The 17,327-nt window shown below is 40.9% G+C and overlaps 1 long non-coding RNA gene across 1 annotated transcript; it reads left to right on the forward strand.

Annotated features, from left to right (window-relative positions):
• Positions 1–721: 721 nt before the first annotated feature.
• Positions 722–5,480, forward strand: LOC122406608 (uncharacterized). Its single transcript, XR_006260022.1, has 3 exons — positions 722–3,268; positions 3,380–3,558; positions 5,059–5,480. It is a non-coding gene; the product is annotated as an uncharacterized lncRNA (long non-coding RNA).
• Positions 5,481–17,327: the final 11,847 nt, after the last annotated feature.

Consider the following 17,327-nt stretch of genomic DNA (forward strand, 5'->3'; position numbering starts at 1 on the left):
ACGAAGGATGCACGATTCGATCTTCGGAGTGAAACAGAAAGGGGAAAAGAGAGAGCACAATTGATGATTATTTTAGCTGGAAAGATTTACAGTAATAAATTACGGATTCATTTTATGAAAACTGGAGAATCAGAATTCATGCAATAAAGTAGAGTCACGCAGAGCGTAAAATTTACTATTTTTTATGAAAAATGAAACATTTCTGATAGTTGTAATGAACAATAAATAATTTTAAATCATGCATACAGCACTGTTGTTAAGCCGTTTTGTGGTCGTTGCCGTTTTGCGGAAAAAATAAATTATTCATAAAACACTCGTTGAATATTCATTTTCATTTGGTATTGATGTATTTAGATTCCGATTGGCACGTCAGAAATATCGATTGTTATTAACGAATATTACTTTTTCGACGCACGTCCCTAAGGGCGCGATCCAATTTGATTTTTGCAACGAAACAAATTCAACTTTCCCAGTGTTTCACTCTGCCAGAGCCTGCACTTTAAGTAGAATGACGAATAGAAGTTATTTCAGGTCCGAAAAGCGGAGGGAACGGTGTGAGGAGTAAGTGAAACGATGCAGAAGAAAATTCATGCCCGCGAATGTGCGTTGCTTCTCGTCCTCGACGTCTCTCCGCGCGTGGATTGTCAGCCAATCGGTCCAAATAGCTCCGAGCCTCCTCACGTCTCGTTGTTACTTTTCAGTGTCGTGATATTTCCCGAGATTGAAGCACCGCTCCAAATTACAGTCCAAACGTCGAGGCATCGCTCAGCTGCTTTAGTAAAAAGCTTCGAGTTATCCATTTGAAAAATTCCGTTTCTCGAGACGGAAGCATTTTCTCTATTCAAACTCATAACTACGAGTCGATTCCGGAGCAAAAAATCGGACATTCTTCGCGCTACATCCGCGTCCGAATCCACTAAATTTTATTCACTCAACAAACTTTATCAAAATCTGGAATCCCCGATCTTCAAATTTTCCGAAAGCATTGAAATTATCCCTTTTATCAGTTCGCCCATTTTCTCGTCATCAGAGTCCCAAAGTGAGTGTTTTCTAATCACTTTCCCACTGTCAATCCTCGACAACACGAACGACGGGTTACTTGACTCCATCGTCCGGAGAGTCATTGTCACATCTAACGAAGTTCCTTGAGCGCAGCTCATCCGGAGTGTCGAGACTCGGTACCGGATCTAATTAACCAGTGACACGGTGAACGAAGGATTGATTCAGATTCCCTCGTCCGCATACTTTATTGAGGAAAAGCACACTCGCTTTTGAACCAGCAGATTAAAAAATGGAGGTAAAAAACGTGTGACGAAGAGAAGTGCGATGGAATCATTAGCGAGTCGTGGACAGCTGAGAACTATTTTTAACGTTGCATATTAAGCAAGTTGCCGCTCGCGGTGATTGCCTATTACGCAGGTATCAAGTGACATAAGATCCTGCCGAGTGTCTTAGGTGCGCGCGTGCTTCGTTCATTCCCCAGACACTTTTCTCATCCGGGGTGCCAGGACCCGTGGCCAGAAGCACGTCTTCGTCCGCCTCCCGCCTCGGTCCCTCGCTTCTCTGCGGCACTACCGAGGACCTCGGGAACCTGGCACTTTTCCCTGTCTCTTATAACATCCGCCAACATATTCTGCGAGGTATTTTCATTCGAGTGGGCGGCCGATTGAACGTGGATTCTTCGTTCCTCATCCCAGAGCGATTAAAATTTTGGGCAATTCGTCGGATTCGTATTGTTTTGAAAAAGTGTTAGAATTTTCTGGCAGCACCGCACCAGGGGTCAAAATGTCACAGCTTCGTGCCCCGGATTATTTTGGAGGCGAAAGGATTGGAGCGCACACGCGGAGTGGGGTTAGCACGCGAACGAGTTCGCCTGGAAGTAATGAAACGATAATTGAATTTTTTTGTGGAAGAAATCCGCCATCTCGAAATGTCTCGAGCGGAGACGCGCTGCAGACGGCAGCTGAGAATCCGCTGGATGAACTTTTCCGTATCGAGGACGTTCCCGCGATCCTCATTCTTGCGAAAGAACATCTCGGTGGCTGGGCTCGCCGTCTTATTATACATATGTTGAAGCCCCGTCCGGGGCTTTTCTCTCACAACGCGTGATATTCACTCGCACATAAACGTCCGAGAGTTCACACACTGTAACTCTTCGTAAGCGGGATCGGAAGAGCGAGTGCGGCGAAAGAGAATGGGGGGATGGAAAGGAGAAGCGGCGAAGAGAAACGAGGAGGGAATAAAGCTATTTTTTCATTCCGTAAATTAATCGTCGTTGCGGCATCAATGCGCCGAGATTTATTGACCCAATTATTATGGACTATAAAGCTCTCGACGCGCTCTTGCGGACAACCGACAATTTCCTCTTTCTTAAAAATCGATGGAACTTGCTTTACTCGAGAGCTATTCCATTTATATTGTGTGTATATAAGCGTGGGGTGTGCGGGGTAAAACGGATCGCGACGGGACCTTTCGAGTGCTGAAAAATCTTCGATTCTCAAAATTCTTCGAGCGACATTTTTTCAATCAATATTACTGCGATCAAGGCCGTTACATTTCTGGCGTTCCCTTGTTCACGATTTCGGGGCAGCCCATCCTGCCCCGGTGTCCCATTTTACCCCGATGTCTCCTCCTCGTCCCGTGGCTTAGACACCGTCTCAAGCGTGTACACATGTATTCGAGGAAGTCGATAAGCCTGAGGCACTTTCCCAAGTACCACACGTAAAAGCTCATGCAAATATAATAATAATACCCGTTATCTTGAAGTGAATTTACCTAATTCACCGTAAAAGTTAAATGATCACATGTCAGTATCCGATGTACAGCCTCAGCGCCACGGACGCACACGACACCGACGTGTGCATTTATTTTGTGCATAGGAGCATTGGTTAACCGTACACAAGTTTCACTCGTGATTTACACGGCCAATCATGGTCGACCTAAAACAACAAATAGAGGGGAAAAAAAGGAGAGGAAAAAGAAAAGAAACGAGCAGATCTCTTAGCGAAACCGACAATTTTCATCATCGCAAAATGGTATTTGAATAATATCCGTGCGAAACCGAATGCCGAAGCCCGGAGGCCACGATATCTCGTGCGTTGTTCGATGACGTGGCCGCCTCTATCCCCGAGTGCATTTCTCATTGGGTTCGGTATGCTTTATTCGGACTTGGGTATTCTGAGCTTTTTCAAACTGCGTCAATACTCGAGTCAAACCTGCAGAGGCCGGGGAGCAAAATCGCAGCCATACTTCACAGTTCTCGCAAAACGTAAGAATTCTCGTCATGTGCCGTGCGCCACTTCGGCGAGACGCAGACCCGAAATTTTTCATTTTTTTCTCAGTCGTTCAACATCCAACTAATTTTTTTCTTCCTCTTCAGGTACGTTTCATTTCTCAACGCTATTGACATAGCTAAGAAATTCGACTGGAGCCGAATTATCTTATGGCAATTATCGAGGGCGGAAGGAAACTGCAGGAAACCTTGCCGATACGCGGCTGGTACCTGGCCGGCTTTTTCAGGTGGCGGGCGAACGCAGATTCGGCCACAGATTCGCGAAGGTGCGGAGTCTAGTTCGGGATAATCATAGAAACGTTTGAAATTTCATTTCAAATTCCTGTTGCTAATGTGACTGGGATTTCCATTCAGGATGCACGATTCTGGACCCAAGCCCTTATAAAATGGATCAAAAGTGAACGCCTCGATTGTTGTTTACTTTGATTTTCTTTCTTGCAATCGAAATTTTTTTCTAATGAATCATATCTTCCACGTCGACGGGTGTCCGTATTTTCAAAACTATTATTTATTCGAATAATATTTTATCTTTCCACCAGAAAACGTCAACTTTGCATGTTTTTCATGTTAAATGAGCATTTAATATTAAGGGGAAGATCCTCCGGATCACAGTTTACCATTATTATTTCAGTCTCATATAAAAATGACCACATTTCATCTTTAATCGATTGTTAAGCCAATCCCTCGCACATATTTTTATAGGAAATTCAACGCTCTACAAAAAAGACCTCTTACATTTTTTTCACTAACCTAACCGTTTACAGGATATTCGGGGTTAAAGATTGATGAATTAATTGAAAATTTTTATTTTTTTATTTTTAATTTTATTACTTACTGAAAAATCGTTATTCTCAAATGAGTACGGCATATTTCCATAAGAAATTAAATCCTCTACAAAAAAGGTTTCTTCGTTCTGATCGATTATTCTAACCGTTTAGCATATATTCGTGTTCCAATCCCAATGCGTATCGATTTCAACAGTTTTTTTAATAACTATTTCAAATTTACTCCCATAATTCATGAATTTTGAGAATATTCATCAAAATTTAAGTCCATTTCGATAAAACAGCTTCTAAATTACGCCTTATCTTTTGTTCAGAGGCGCCTAGGAACTAGTTTTTGTGTGTCTCATCCAAAAAAAAGAAACAATTTTTTTTGACCCACCTTAATATACGCCACGATAAGAAGACATGACTAGGCTCTGGTTCTGGCAGAAAATCGTTGAGCATTTCGTGTTATTGTCAGATGTCGTTGATTTAATCCCCGCGTGCCACGTCCCAATAAATGTGCGAATTTTTTCAAAAATTGATGGCTGTACAATATCGTTGACATCCCGTAGTGAAATACGTTGCTGATTCAACGACTATTTCCCCTCGGTGTGTACATTGGTAACGAGAGAAAGTGAGAAGGCTTGGAGTAGAAGAATAGTGAGAAAAAAAGTAGCATGAAAGGAGAGAATGAGAGAGAGTTTAAGGGGTCGAATCGGGATGAGATCGATGCGCAGAGGCAAGACACTGCACGGCCTTTCCGTATAGAAAGATTACGTAAATTCTCGCTCGAGCTCTTTGTACTTGGGTCCATATAGACGGGAGACAAGAGAGTGGAAGAGTAAAACTTGCAGCAACTTTTCTCGTGGCGAGAGAGCACACGATGCTCATCCGCCCTCGCCGCGTGTGGCTCGTTTATCGGGCTTGACATTTTATCCGTAAATACTAATAGGACACTTACGTCACGTCTTGAGCATTTTAGTTGCTTCTATAATACAGGGTGTCCTTGGAGGTTGGATCATTTCGTGTGCTCACACAGCTGGTACAACATCAAGGACCAAATTCCCTTTCTGAAGCTGCATCCTTGTGACATACGTCCATTCGTCACGGTCGATTCGACGTAAAAAAAGCTCAGACTCGTTCATATACGGTGGAGCGAATGCAGGTTTGAGCCCGACGACCTTTGTACTTGCTTCTTCCACTTTTTCGTCAAATTTCTATCAGCTGGACTCTAATCATCGAATGTAGCTCTGTAATCTCATATTGCAGGATTCGTTATTTTGGGATCACAAAAAAAAGTTGTTCCGCAGCATCAAAAATAATTCGGGTACGAACATTTCCTTTTGGGAGCCATCAACGATCTTCCAAGTCCGAAAATATATATCACTGTGAACTTTGGAGACACTCTGTATATTTTTTGGAAAGTTAATACAAATGTATATAGATATAAACATTTCTATCTAGCACTAAATATTATTTCTTTCACGCTCGGGACTTCTTGTGATTTAGTGCAGTCTCGTGAACCCCTTCGCGATCTTTTCTCCCGCGTTGGATATAAGCTATCTCGTGCGGACCTAGGCAGGTTCTGATACGCTCGGGCCCATAAGACGAGAAACAAGGTGAGGGAAGCTCTGAACAGCGCGCGAGAGATCACGGTCTTCCTGTATTACGTTCTGCACTCTCTTCGCGATCTACGATAGTCACGATTATGGTACATTACATTTTAACGATATATATATAAGCGCGAAACACTTTTAGTTGAAAGTTTCGGTATGAATTCTTGATTAAAAGGTTACCGGGTTCAGGGCAGGATCGAGCCTCAACGTATCGAAAATCAATTATTGGCATTAACGAGTATCTTCATCTGTGCAATTTGATTGAATAATATTCATGGTCAGAAAATTATACTGCGGGGAGATAACGAGGCCGAAAATTCTAGAGGAAAGTACTAGAATTCGGGGACTGGATTGCAGCATTAACTCGAAGAGCAGCAATAACAAATGTTTTCAGACACTTCAAATGTTTATATTGTAAAATATGCTCGGGAAACCCTTAAGGATCACGAAATGAAAATAATCAGAATTTGATAAAATTTGGTGATAACATTCTTTGACATCAAGTATACAAATACAATTTTTTGCAAAATTTTTTACCACATGGCTATCGAATAATTGAGCGTTAAATCGAAGTTCTTATGCACGAGATGTATTTATGTAAACTCGATACTTATACACGTGAACTTTAGCGTTCAATTACTCGAGAGCTATGTCGTAGAAAAATCTAAAAGAATTTATGTCTTATATATTTTTAAAGAATGCATTTACCAAATTTTATGAAATTCTTATAATTTTGAAATTCTTCATATTTTCAACATGGTTTAGCATGGCAACGATGTATCGTCGCGATCCACCCTCCTTAAAAAAACTATATTTAGGGTAAAATGTCACACGTATTCGGCGTATTTATCGCAGAATTTACTGTGCTGACAGTGAAAATTTGTGATTTACAATACATTTCTACTTATCAGCTGGTCTGACATGACGAGTAACACTCGAAAAAAAAACAAAATATAGTTTTCACGTGCATTACTTTTTGCCATCCACATGAAGCTGTTACGCAGAATTGAAGGGAGGAAATATTGGAAAATTCAAAAAATGATATGCTGTCTGTAATCGGTGGCTAAATACTTTGAAAATTTTTGAAAAATAATGAATTCCTCACTCTACAAAACGAATCCGTTTTCTCCGTGAAGAGGGAATCGTATCGCAATATGATTCCGTCCGTAATTGATAATTCAAGAAATCTAATGACAGCCAAACGAGAGAAAACCGAGGGGAGCATTCGTCTTTAGTAACGCTCCCGAATTCTCCCTCCTTATTTTCCAATATTGAAACCTGAAAGTGCAACATGTGTGGACTCTTTTGAAGAAATGGGCGGACACATTTGCCCAATTCACGTCATCAGGAACGAAGTGTCAACTTGAGCTTCAAAAAATCGACGAAAAGAATCGTTCGAGACGGGGGAGGGTTTCCTGTTTCTTGATGCTAGTCTCGGCACATGTGACGCCGTAAATAAATAAATTACATTCGATCTAAGCGGCGGCCTCCTCGAAGCAAAAGGATATATGAGAAGAGTAAAGAAGAATAAGCTCCCTCGGAGATGTGGCACGGGAATAAAAAAAACCTGTCGGCATTCCTTTCAGTAGTTTTCGTATTTTCACATTTTATATCCCTCGCCAAAAACGCCAAAGCCATTTTCCGAGAGGTTGAAACATCCGCAATTTCGTAAGCCAATGAGAACTCTTTTACGGACTTTTTGCAAGATGCGCAGACATTAGAACGTTCGTTTATCAAAAACAATGGACTTCGTCCAAAACGTCGGGGATATATTTGATCAACTAAGAAGCTGCTCCGTTCGAGCGATGGGGCGTGATCCAACATCCGAGCAATGCCTCGGTCCAAGAAGTTTGTTGATATTCTCAGGATTTTCTCGGCTACCGGACGATTAATCAGTAGGGATTGCAACGTGAATTTCAGGCCACTCGCTGAACGCGTAAGTCGTCGATTTGACGACGGTAAAAAAGGACACAATGCCCGACACCGTTGCAAGACACTTTGAGGATGCGTGTAAGAAATTCGTCTCGAGTACGCCGCATCGTCTTGGCAGGTTTGAGAATTCCTGTGGGAAATTTTTTTCCTTGCGCAACTTCTTTTCGCGCGCGCGCGTGTGTGTGTGTGTGCGAGCTTGATGCAACAATGGAAAACGGTGCATAAACATACTTGGATGCGAGCCATAAATGCGTGTGGGTATTTCATCCCACGACGTATGATTGCAGGTACAAGGTGTTCGAATATAAGCGCCTACAGAGTCGTCAGGCACATAAATAAGCGTGTATTAATACGGCGGTGGGGAAAAGCGGGGAATGGGAAGGAATATACCGGTCGGGTAGTTCGTGTGCAGGCGTTCGAGCCCTTAACCAAGGGCACGTTTCATCCCCGTGCCCCCTGGGCTCGGGGCATTATTCCGTCCTCTCTCTTCCCTTTTTTTTTATTATTATTTCTTTCCTCGCCATATATTCTCCGTTCCTTTTTATTTTCTCGTCATATATACTTCCTTTTATTTGAAAAGCATCAGGACGAGGCTCGATGTGCCGACACACGACCAGGTATACGCAGCCCACACTCCGAAGAACGAGCTCCTCTTTCTGGGACGAGGACGAATTGGTTCATGGCAAAATTGTAATGGTTACGCGAAGGTGGAAGGGACGAGAGTGAAAAACGAGGAGAAGAGCTCTGCAGGGCTTGTCGCGTTGGAGATTCGGTCACACGCAGCGTTCGTCATCGAAGCAGATATCTCTCGTCACTTCCAGCTGAAGAAATCGAATCCCTTTTTTATTTTTCTTCCTATACCTTTTTCTTGAAATCTCGTTAATGTTGCAAACAGCTACTTTGGCTCTTACGGTTCTCACAAGAAGGTCAAACAAGTAGGAGCCTTCGGAGTCATTAACCTGCACGTTTATGTAAGAATCGACGTGAGTAATGACGTTTTGGAAACCATTTAAGGTAGATCGTGGTCGTAGGATCGTATTTTGTGGGTTAATTGGGTTGATTTTTGCTTCCTAATTGGAGATATTATCACACTAAATTAATGTCAGAGTTATTAATTATTTTTTCAACTTATTTTTTGGCGAATGAAATTACAAGCCGTTAATTAATCGGGAATCCATCATACTCGCTGAACCCGAAATTTCGTTCGTTCCTGGCTAAAATGCTATAGTTTTTTATGTCAAATATCTGTTTAGAGGGCAAAAGTACTTTTTCATAAACTCCCTAGAAAGCGTTAATGGAAAGATGAACGATTTTTTTACTGCGCAGTCCCTACGACCCTGTGTATTTTTCTTCACATTTAAGCACGTTTACTCAATAACCGACACGAAGAACTCTTTAAATTTGATACGCGTCTCATTGGATTATGCATTTAAACTCTGCGTAATTTTCAAGACTTTCTTAATAAAATAGTTCCGTGCCTGAACTACCTGAATCTCATACTGTGCTAAAGTCAGTTGAATCGATTGTGATTACAGCAGATAAGCTGATTGGGAATCGTGTAACACTAGAAATTCGATTGGTCCAACGTATTAAGGAGTTTGGATGAAAAAATACGAAAAATTTCAAGAACCATAATCGAGTGTGTGCAAACGATTCGTTACGAGGATGAGGAATCCGAGAATTTCGATAAATTTCTCGCCCCATTATTATTTTTTTTATCTCCACTTTGTCCCCGTGAATATGGAACGAAAAAGTTTCTTTGAAGGAAGCTTGGAAAGACGGGGAGCAGGGGGATGTGAGGAAAGAAAAAAAGGAAACGAAAAACGGTACAAGAGAGTTTTGTATATGAGGTTAGTCACGCTCCGTTCCAGAGCGTATTTCCAGACGGTCTCGATCGTTCTTCATCTTCTTTACTTTTTGCTCCTCGCCCGCTCATGCAGTGTCTAGGCCCTTCAAACTGCTCGAAGCGCACACACACACGTGCAAAGCATTGCCCAAAGGATCTCTGCGCGAGTTATGCATGCATTTCTTCTTGTTTTCTTCCGATGTTTCCTTTACATTTCTCTCTGTTTCTATAACGTCTTGACATACGTGGAGTTTTTGAGAGAGAGAGAGAGAGAGAGAGAGCGCGGACCTTTTTGGTCCACATAGCGAGTTTATCGCGATATGCTCGTGTGCGTATTATGAGACGGCGAGAGGGAACTCGAGGGTTCGAAGGTGAAAAGAAACCTGCTGGTGTAACGGTCGTAGGAGGAGTCGTGGGAAAGTGGTTTCTGTGCGTAGATTTCGTTGGTTTTCAGGGATAGTCGAGAGGATATGGGTCCGGGCCTCATTGTCATGACACACGACCATCACCGAGCTCTCAAATCCAGGCTAGCCCGAGGGTGTTTTCTCTTGAAATATATGTATATATATATTATATATGAATATACGCGCTGTGTTGGTTATATGTTGCCGTTTCTTGACAAACCCTCTTTTATCTGAAGACAAGGATACACCATGAGTCGCCAGACTCTTCGATCTTGTACATATATTTTCACATATCCTTATAAATATATAGATGTACATAAACATTCCTACCCTTAACATAACGGAAGGGCAACCATTTCCTTGACGCGAGCAGCGAGACCCGAGTTTTTTTTTCCTTTTCTCTCTCTCTTTTTTTTCATTGTTCAGCACAAGACACGCCAATGATGCCTATACAATCCTGAAAGATATAGACGCACGCACGGAACGGAGAAAAGAGGATCTTGATCCTCCGATTAAGTCTATGGATTTATAATCGAGTGACAGCAGAGAAATATCCATTTATCATCCTCGATCAGGCATTCAGCATCGCGCAGATGAAACTTTTATATACGATTCTATAGACACACATTTGTGATAATGCTCGCTGAGATTTTCTCACAATATACTTGACGCGCAGAAGACGGAACTGCGCGCTTTCAATTTACATAAAATCTCGATCGAACGCTTAAGCATTTTCGAACGTCTCAATCCGCGATCCTCTGTTTATACAGGCCGAAAATTCTAGAGGAAAGTACTAGGAATAAAGTATCTTGGGGACTTTGCAGCATTCATTCGAAAAGCAGTAATTACAATTGTTTTATCAACCGTAGAAAAAATACCAATATCCATGCCTTTTATTCAAAGGACTCAAGAGTCTTTTCCTCTAAGGATAGTAAAAATGTTTTCAGTCACTTCAAATGTTTGTATTGTAAAATATGCTCGGATAGCCATGAATAAAACTACATTTATGGTAAAATGTCACACGTATTCGGCGTATTTATCGCAGAATTAACTATGCTGACAGTGAAAATTTGTGATTTATATTACATTTCGAATTATCAGTAAGTGTTAGTCTGACACGATGAATAACACTTGAAAATAAAACGAAATATAGTTCTCACGTGCATCACTTTTTGCTATGCACATAAAGCTGAGTTTGAATTGAGTTGAGTTTATTTAAGGAAGTTGAGGCTGTACAGTCATATTTTTTACCCAAAAGTGATGACCTGTACCTTTCAAAAGTTAGGCCAGTTTACAGTTTGGCAATGTTGCATACACTTTAAAGAAATGTTGGGGAAAAAAAGACGAAAAACTGGTGAAAGCTCAGTCGAAAACACGAACAGTGACGATCCTAGCCTCAAAAAACTGCACGGAAAACAGATTATTATTAATATAATCTCAGCAAATCTCCTAATAAATCTGAAAAAAATTGACATTATTCGGCAAGCCTTGCTCGTGTTGCCCAAAAAACTTCATATTTTTAGCATCATTTTTAACGGAGATATCACTGAATGTGTCTTGACTTCCATAAGATTACATGTTATTTGGCCCAAATTGTTATTGATTTTTCTCAGCAACGACGCTCCTAAACTGTCTGAAAATTTAACTGATTTTTTTTTACACTTCACTTTATAAGATGCAATCGGTGTAAAAGCGGTGACATCATTTTCATTCTAATGCCTCAACTTCCTTAAAGCCTTGGTTTGCACCTTAAGGCAAGTTTGTATGAATTACATAATTTGTGATATTGTTTACATTAATATATAAGTATAAGTTTATGCTCCTCTCTTTAGTTAAAGACTTTTGAATTAAACATAAATATGATTTAGGTTTCGTGGGATAGAAAACAAGATTGTTCTTTTGTACTTATAGCTAGTATGACTATAAGAATAAGATCTATGCCTTAGTTTCGTATTACTGCTAGTTAAGTAATTGAAATATATCTATACATAAATTTATATAAAATTAAACTGGATTTAAAATAAGCTAGATCATTGAAGTTGCCACTTGACCATTTCATGGTACTCAAATGATTATATGCAAATTTATATTAGAGAAAAGACTAAGAATTTGTTTGTGCGTGATTATTTATTGTTCATCAGATGAGCTGTTGAGAAGCTGTTGAGAAATGAAGGGAGGAAAAATTGGTAAATTAAAAAAACACTATGCTTTTTGTAATCGGTGGGTGAATATTTTGAAAATTGTTGAAAAATAATATATTTTTCACTATACAAAACGAATCCGTTTTCTTCGTGTACGATTTCTGAGTGTATTTCGATGGTGAAATATGAAAATATGAAGATTCTTCGAATAGTGAAAATGAAAATATTGCGAGGGACGGAGAATAATGATGAGAAAAACGTTGATTCGAATTTCTGATAACGACGCTGCGGGGTCGGGCTCTGATATGGTGCGGAGCAAATCCCATGAAGGAACAAAGGGAATAGGAAGTTTTTAGTAGTCCGATACATGAATTATATACGCGGGTCTGGCCACCGCGTAATGTAGGCCACGCGACTCCTAGAGGGAGGATCGCGTCGAGGACCAACCCTGCCGCAAACATCACCGAGGGTGCTCCCATCATCCCTCTTTGATCCTTGAAGCGATCGTTTTACCCAGGCATTAAAGAAGGGCGGTAGAGATGAAGGCGTGGGAGGGGTAAAGAGAGGTTTTTGGGGAAAGCGACGAATGCTGGCTCCACGCTTAAAGACACGCTTAACCAAAACAGCTAAACGGTACGAACCCAGGAAAAATACTCTTGCTCTTCTTCTCTCTTCTGCTCCCTTGCTTATCCCTTTTTACCCTTGAAAAACCTTCTGTACTAATTTACATAGGGCACACGAAACTTACATTCACCATTGGCCAGCTCAGCAACGTTTTTCTTAAGCTAATTTCACTCTCCCCTGGTCCATGGCTCGCTTGGCTTCTTGTTTTCAACGGTACAACCTCGTTATCAACTTTTGGTGCGAGGAAAAGCTTCGAATTCCACGCTTCGAATATCAAAAATGAAAACTGCTCTGAGTCCGTAACCTGCATCGTTATAAGAATGGAAGAATGGAGGGGCGTTTGATCATGACCGTAGGATCGTATTTTACGGGTGTCTATATTGGGTCGATTTTAACTTCCCAATTAAAGATATTATCACACTAAATTAATGTCAGAGTTATTAATACGAAATTGTAAATACATTTTTTCAACTTATTTTTTTGCGAATGAAATTACAAGCCATTAATTAATCAGGGATTCATCGCTGATCGAACCCAACATTTTATTCGTCCCTGGCTAAAATACTACAGTTTTTTACCTTCAAAATCGCTTTAGAGAGCGCAAAGGGTAAACACAATGGGAAACGGATCAAGAAAAAAGTGTCAATAAAAAGACAGAAGACAGGAGTGAGCTAAGCCACGAAGAAACAAAACGTCGAAACAAGCAAATGTGAGCTTATGACTCTGTGTATTTTTTTTTCATTTTTGAGTACGTTTATCTCAATAACCAATACGAAGAACTCTTTAAAATTTGATATGCGTGTCAGTAGATTATGCATTCAAATTTTGTGTAAATTTCAAGACTTTCTTATGAATATTGTTTCGTGCATGGACTAACTTAACTGAATTTTGAGTACATTAAACAGTGAATTTTATGTCGCAATTTAACGCGAATTTCGGTTGAAATTTACATGAATTTATGTCCGAATTTGGTGAGCTGAATTTAACTTTATGTCAAAGAGTTTTTCAGAAACGAGAAAGGTGAGAAAAAGTATATTTTCTAGAACCGGTACTCGAAGAATACAAAACAAAATGTAGCAAGAGCGTACTTCGAACGTGAGAATCGATTCAAAGGCGACGTCAATCCTAACCCCATTTTCCATGCTCCCGACACGATCCATTGGTTTGTTTTTTGTTTTTCTCGATTGCCCGGAAACGATAGTGAACGGGTCTCCATTGCCTGCGCCGAACCGGAGAGGTCGAAATTCACACATCATTTCTTTTTTTCGGGTCGTTAGCACGCTCGAACTCACGACGTCTGACTTTTGTTGCGGTTACGCCGCGGAATTTTCGATACTTCGCTTCACCTTCCCGGTGGAGGGAAAAATTCCGATTCTCCAAACGTATTTATTCGAGTCACAAAGAATACCCACACGCATTCATACCTTTATAGTCAGGTTTGTTTGGTCGAGGAAAGAACTCTCTTAAGACACGTCAAAATGTGCTAACTCGCATGATTTTTTTCAACGAAAATAGTTTGTTGAATTTCTTGATGAGTTTCAACGGTGCGAAATTCGTTTCAAAATATTTTACATGCTGCTAAAGTAATGATGCAGTGATCGATGAACCTTAAAAAGGAAACGACAAAGTTCTTTATTCCCACGACGAATGGAAAGTTTTCGTAAGCAAATTTTTAATCCCACCAGCTTTTTCTGTCACGAAATAATATTTCGTTGCATCCATTTTAGCAAACCCTTTCGAGTTCATTTAAGTGTGCACCAAAAGTGTTTAAAAAATTTGAAATTTTTCCATTTCGGGAGACCCGCGAAGACGAGTACTCGAGGACTAAGTTGTCGTTGCCAGCCAATTTAATTCAATCAGATGCAAAAATTTCCGATCTATGATCCGGCCGATGCAACCAATGACGAAATCCTGAATCATCCGTAGTTTGACTTCTTTGGATTGATCACATTGATCGATCGGCTTATATGACTCTGAACTTTCCAAGTTGGAGTCCAACGAGATGAACGAAATAAAAAATGCGTAATTCTCCAATTTTTTTCATTCCCTGATTAGCAGTTTGGAGTTTTCCAATCTACAGAAATGAAAAAATGGAGAATCGAGCATTATTTTTTGTTCCCTTCGCTGGACTCCAACGCTGCAAACTTCATGGCAATCATGACACTCGGTATGCAACATTTTTGCAATGGCGACGGAGACACCCTGTAGGACGACAGCGATACAACGACAGGAGCATAGGACGCGAGCGAAGAATTCTTACGGTTAAAAAAATGGGTCCATTCACAAGGATCGAACGGGATACTGATGTCCGTTGTACGGTTTCTCACAGCCACAAGGATGATGGGTTCGAATTGCCCTTGGGGTGAAGATCGCCCGTGGGTCTTGCACATCGCAGCTACAAAAGCTTCGTATTGTTATTCCCTTGAGCGACGAAAACTGCATCGTGCCACCCAGAAGTTTTCATTTTTATGAATTCTTTATGAGACGAAAATAGAAAATTTTCTTGAGTTAGGAACTCGGTCGATCGAATATCATGTGCCCAGACTGTTTCTTCGTTTTTCACATAACGGATTACGACTTTTCGATTGAGCTTGCAACGAATTTTATTTTCTCGAGAGCCAGATACTTCAGTTTTATAAAGCTTACAAATATCTTAATTGACAAAAATTGACAAAAAACTTTCACTTTACTTTTTCAATAACATGTGCTGTCGGTTGTATTTCGTGTAATGAAATTGGAGAGAACACGTGGGAATGTGAAGAATTTTCAACCCGAGATTTTCGTTGCTCTCGTCCTCGTCGTTTCCGAAATTCCGAAAATATTTTGCCTAACGAAGCTTTGTCGTAATCAGATTTTCGGGCAGTAACCGCTCCTTGAGAGGCGCCTCGATGTGATTTTTCTTCGAGTATGTAATCGACTCCGAATCGATGTTCTATTTTCGTCGATGCCCAAACGACAAGTGTATCCTCAATTTTGGGTTTCCCTTTCTCTCTCTTTCTTCCTTTCCCCCGTCCCCCTCTTTATTTACTACTTCGCCTTCGCATGGTTATAAGCTGCCGAATGTTCATCATTTTTCTCCAATTCCCCCCTTCCTTGGAAGCAGAAAATCTCCAATTTTCGTTTCCTCGATGGAGGAGCAAGCATCCAAAAGAGAGCGAAACAAAAACGCACATTTCTGCTAAATTTTCGAAAAAACGTTCGAAAGCTCGAAGACTTCGGGACAAAGTGTTCTGAATCGATCTTGAAACAAGGGCTGCAATTTACGAAGCGCAGGAGATATTTGGTAGAAAGGGACTCGGCAATAATCACGACACGGTGATTCCGGAGAGAAGGATCTTCTGCGAATGTAGTTTATCCAAGACACAACTACACAAGCTGCTTAAAGTCCGGTGCTGTTACAGGCAGAGCGCGGAGCTTGGAGTCTCATTCGGGGGCACAGGGAGATAATTTATTCAAGGATATCGCGGCGAGCGTTGCAGCGTAGTGGTGAAGAAGACACACGTACACGCTCGCTTATGTACGACACGAAGAAAGATGCTTCAAAGTTAGTGGAAGCGAAGAAGGGGAGTAAAGAGACGTGAAGAGGAGGATGATCGTTATCGATAAATCGCCTCGACGACCGGACGGACCTCGATCCGCCTTCCTCTTCCTTTCTCGTTTTCTCAATGCTCTTCTCGCAGCTCCGCAGCATCACCTATATAGAAAGACACTTAACATGTGCACACAGCTGTATCGACGTTATATATTTGCACGCACACCGTGAAACCGACACGAAACGAAGAGTCTATGGCCGCGAGATTAAGGTGAACGATTGGTTGCTTGAAAAATGAAGAAACCCGTTCCTCTTCCTGTGTATTAAAAAGACGAGGAAATAAAACGAACGAGAAGAAGGTGAGCCGGCCATTACGCAGTCCGGTCCAGCTCGCGTATACGCGATACCTCCGATCTCGCCAACAGCTTTGCAAAGAGATCTGCCTCGGTCGTTCTTCCTCTTCTCCTTCCTTGCCCATCTCTCTTTCTCTCTTTCTCTTTCTCTTTCTTGCTCACTCGTTCAACTTCACTCGTCACATTTCTTTCCGTAATGACTTTTCGATCTCAATGCTCGTACAACAAATGCGGGACGAATAACAACTTCCTGCTTGTGAGCCCTCTACTTTTCAGGGGTATTTTCAATCCTCGGCCACAATCAGTCGGCTCGTGTCTCGGTTTTTATTCGCAGTGTCTTCTGCGCGAACGGAAATCTGAAAAATTCAGAACTTCGAGGAGTGCAGTCGGTACAATGTTCATAAAAGTTCAGAATTCTGTGGAATTCGGTGATCACATTCTTTAAGGAGGGTAGATCACGAAATCAAAATAATCGGAATTTTATAAAATTTGGTGATAACATTCTTTGGTATCGAGTATACAAATACAATTTTTTCAAATTTTTTTACCACATGGTTATCCCATAATTGAGCGTTAAATCGAAGTTCTTACTCTATGCTTGTACACGTGAACTTTAGTGTTCAATTACTCGAGAGCTATGTGGTAGAAAAATCTGAAAAAATTTATACTGTCTTATATATTTTTAATGAATAAATTTACCAAATTTTATGAAATTCTTATAATTTTGAAATTCTTCATATTTTTAACATGGTTTAGCGTGGCAACATTGTATCGTCGCGATCCACCCTCCTTAATACCGAACTCGACGATACGTATTTTT

This window comes from Venturia canescens, chromosome 2 (genome assembly GCF_019457755.1).
Source record: "Venturia canescens isolate UGA chromosome 2, ASM1945775v1, whole genome shotgun sequence".
Classification (NCBI taxonomy): domain Eukaryota; kingdom Metazoa; phylum Arthropoda; class Insecta; order Hymenoptera; family Ichneumonidae; genus Venturia; species Venturia canescens.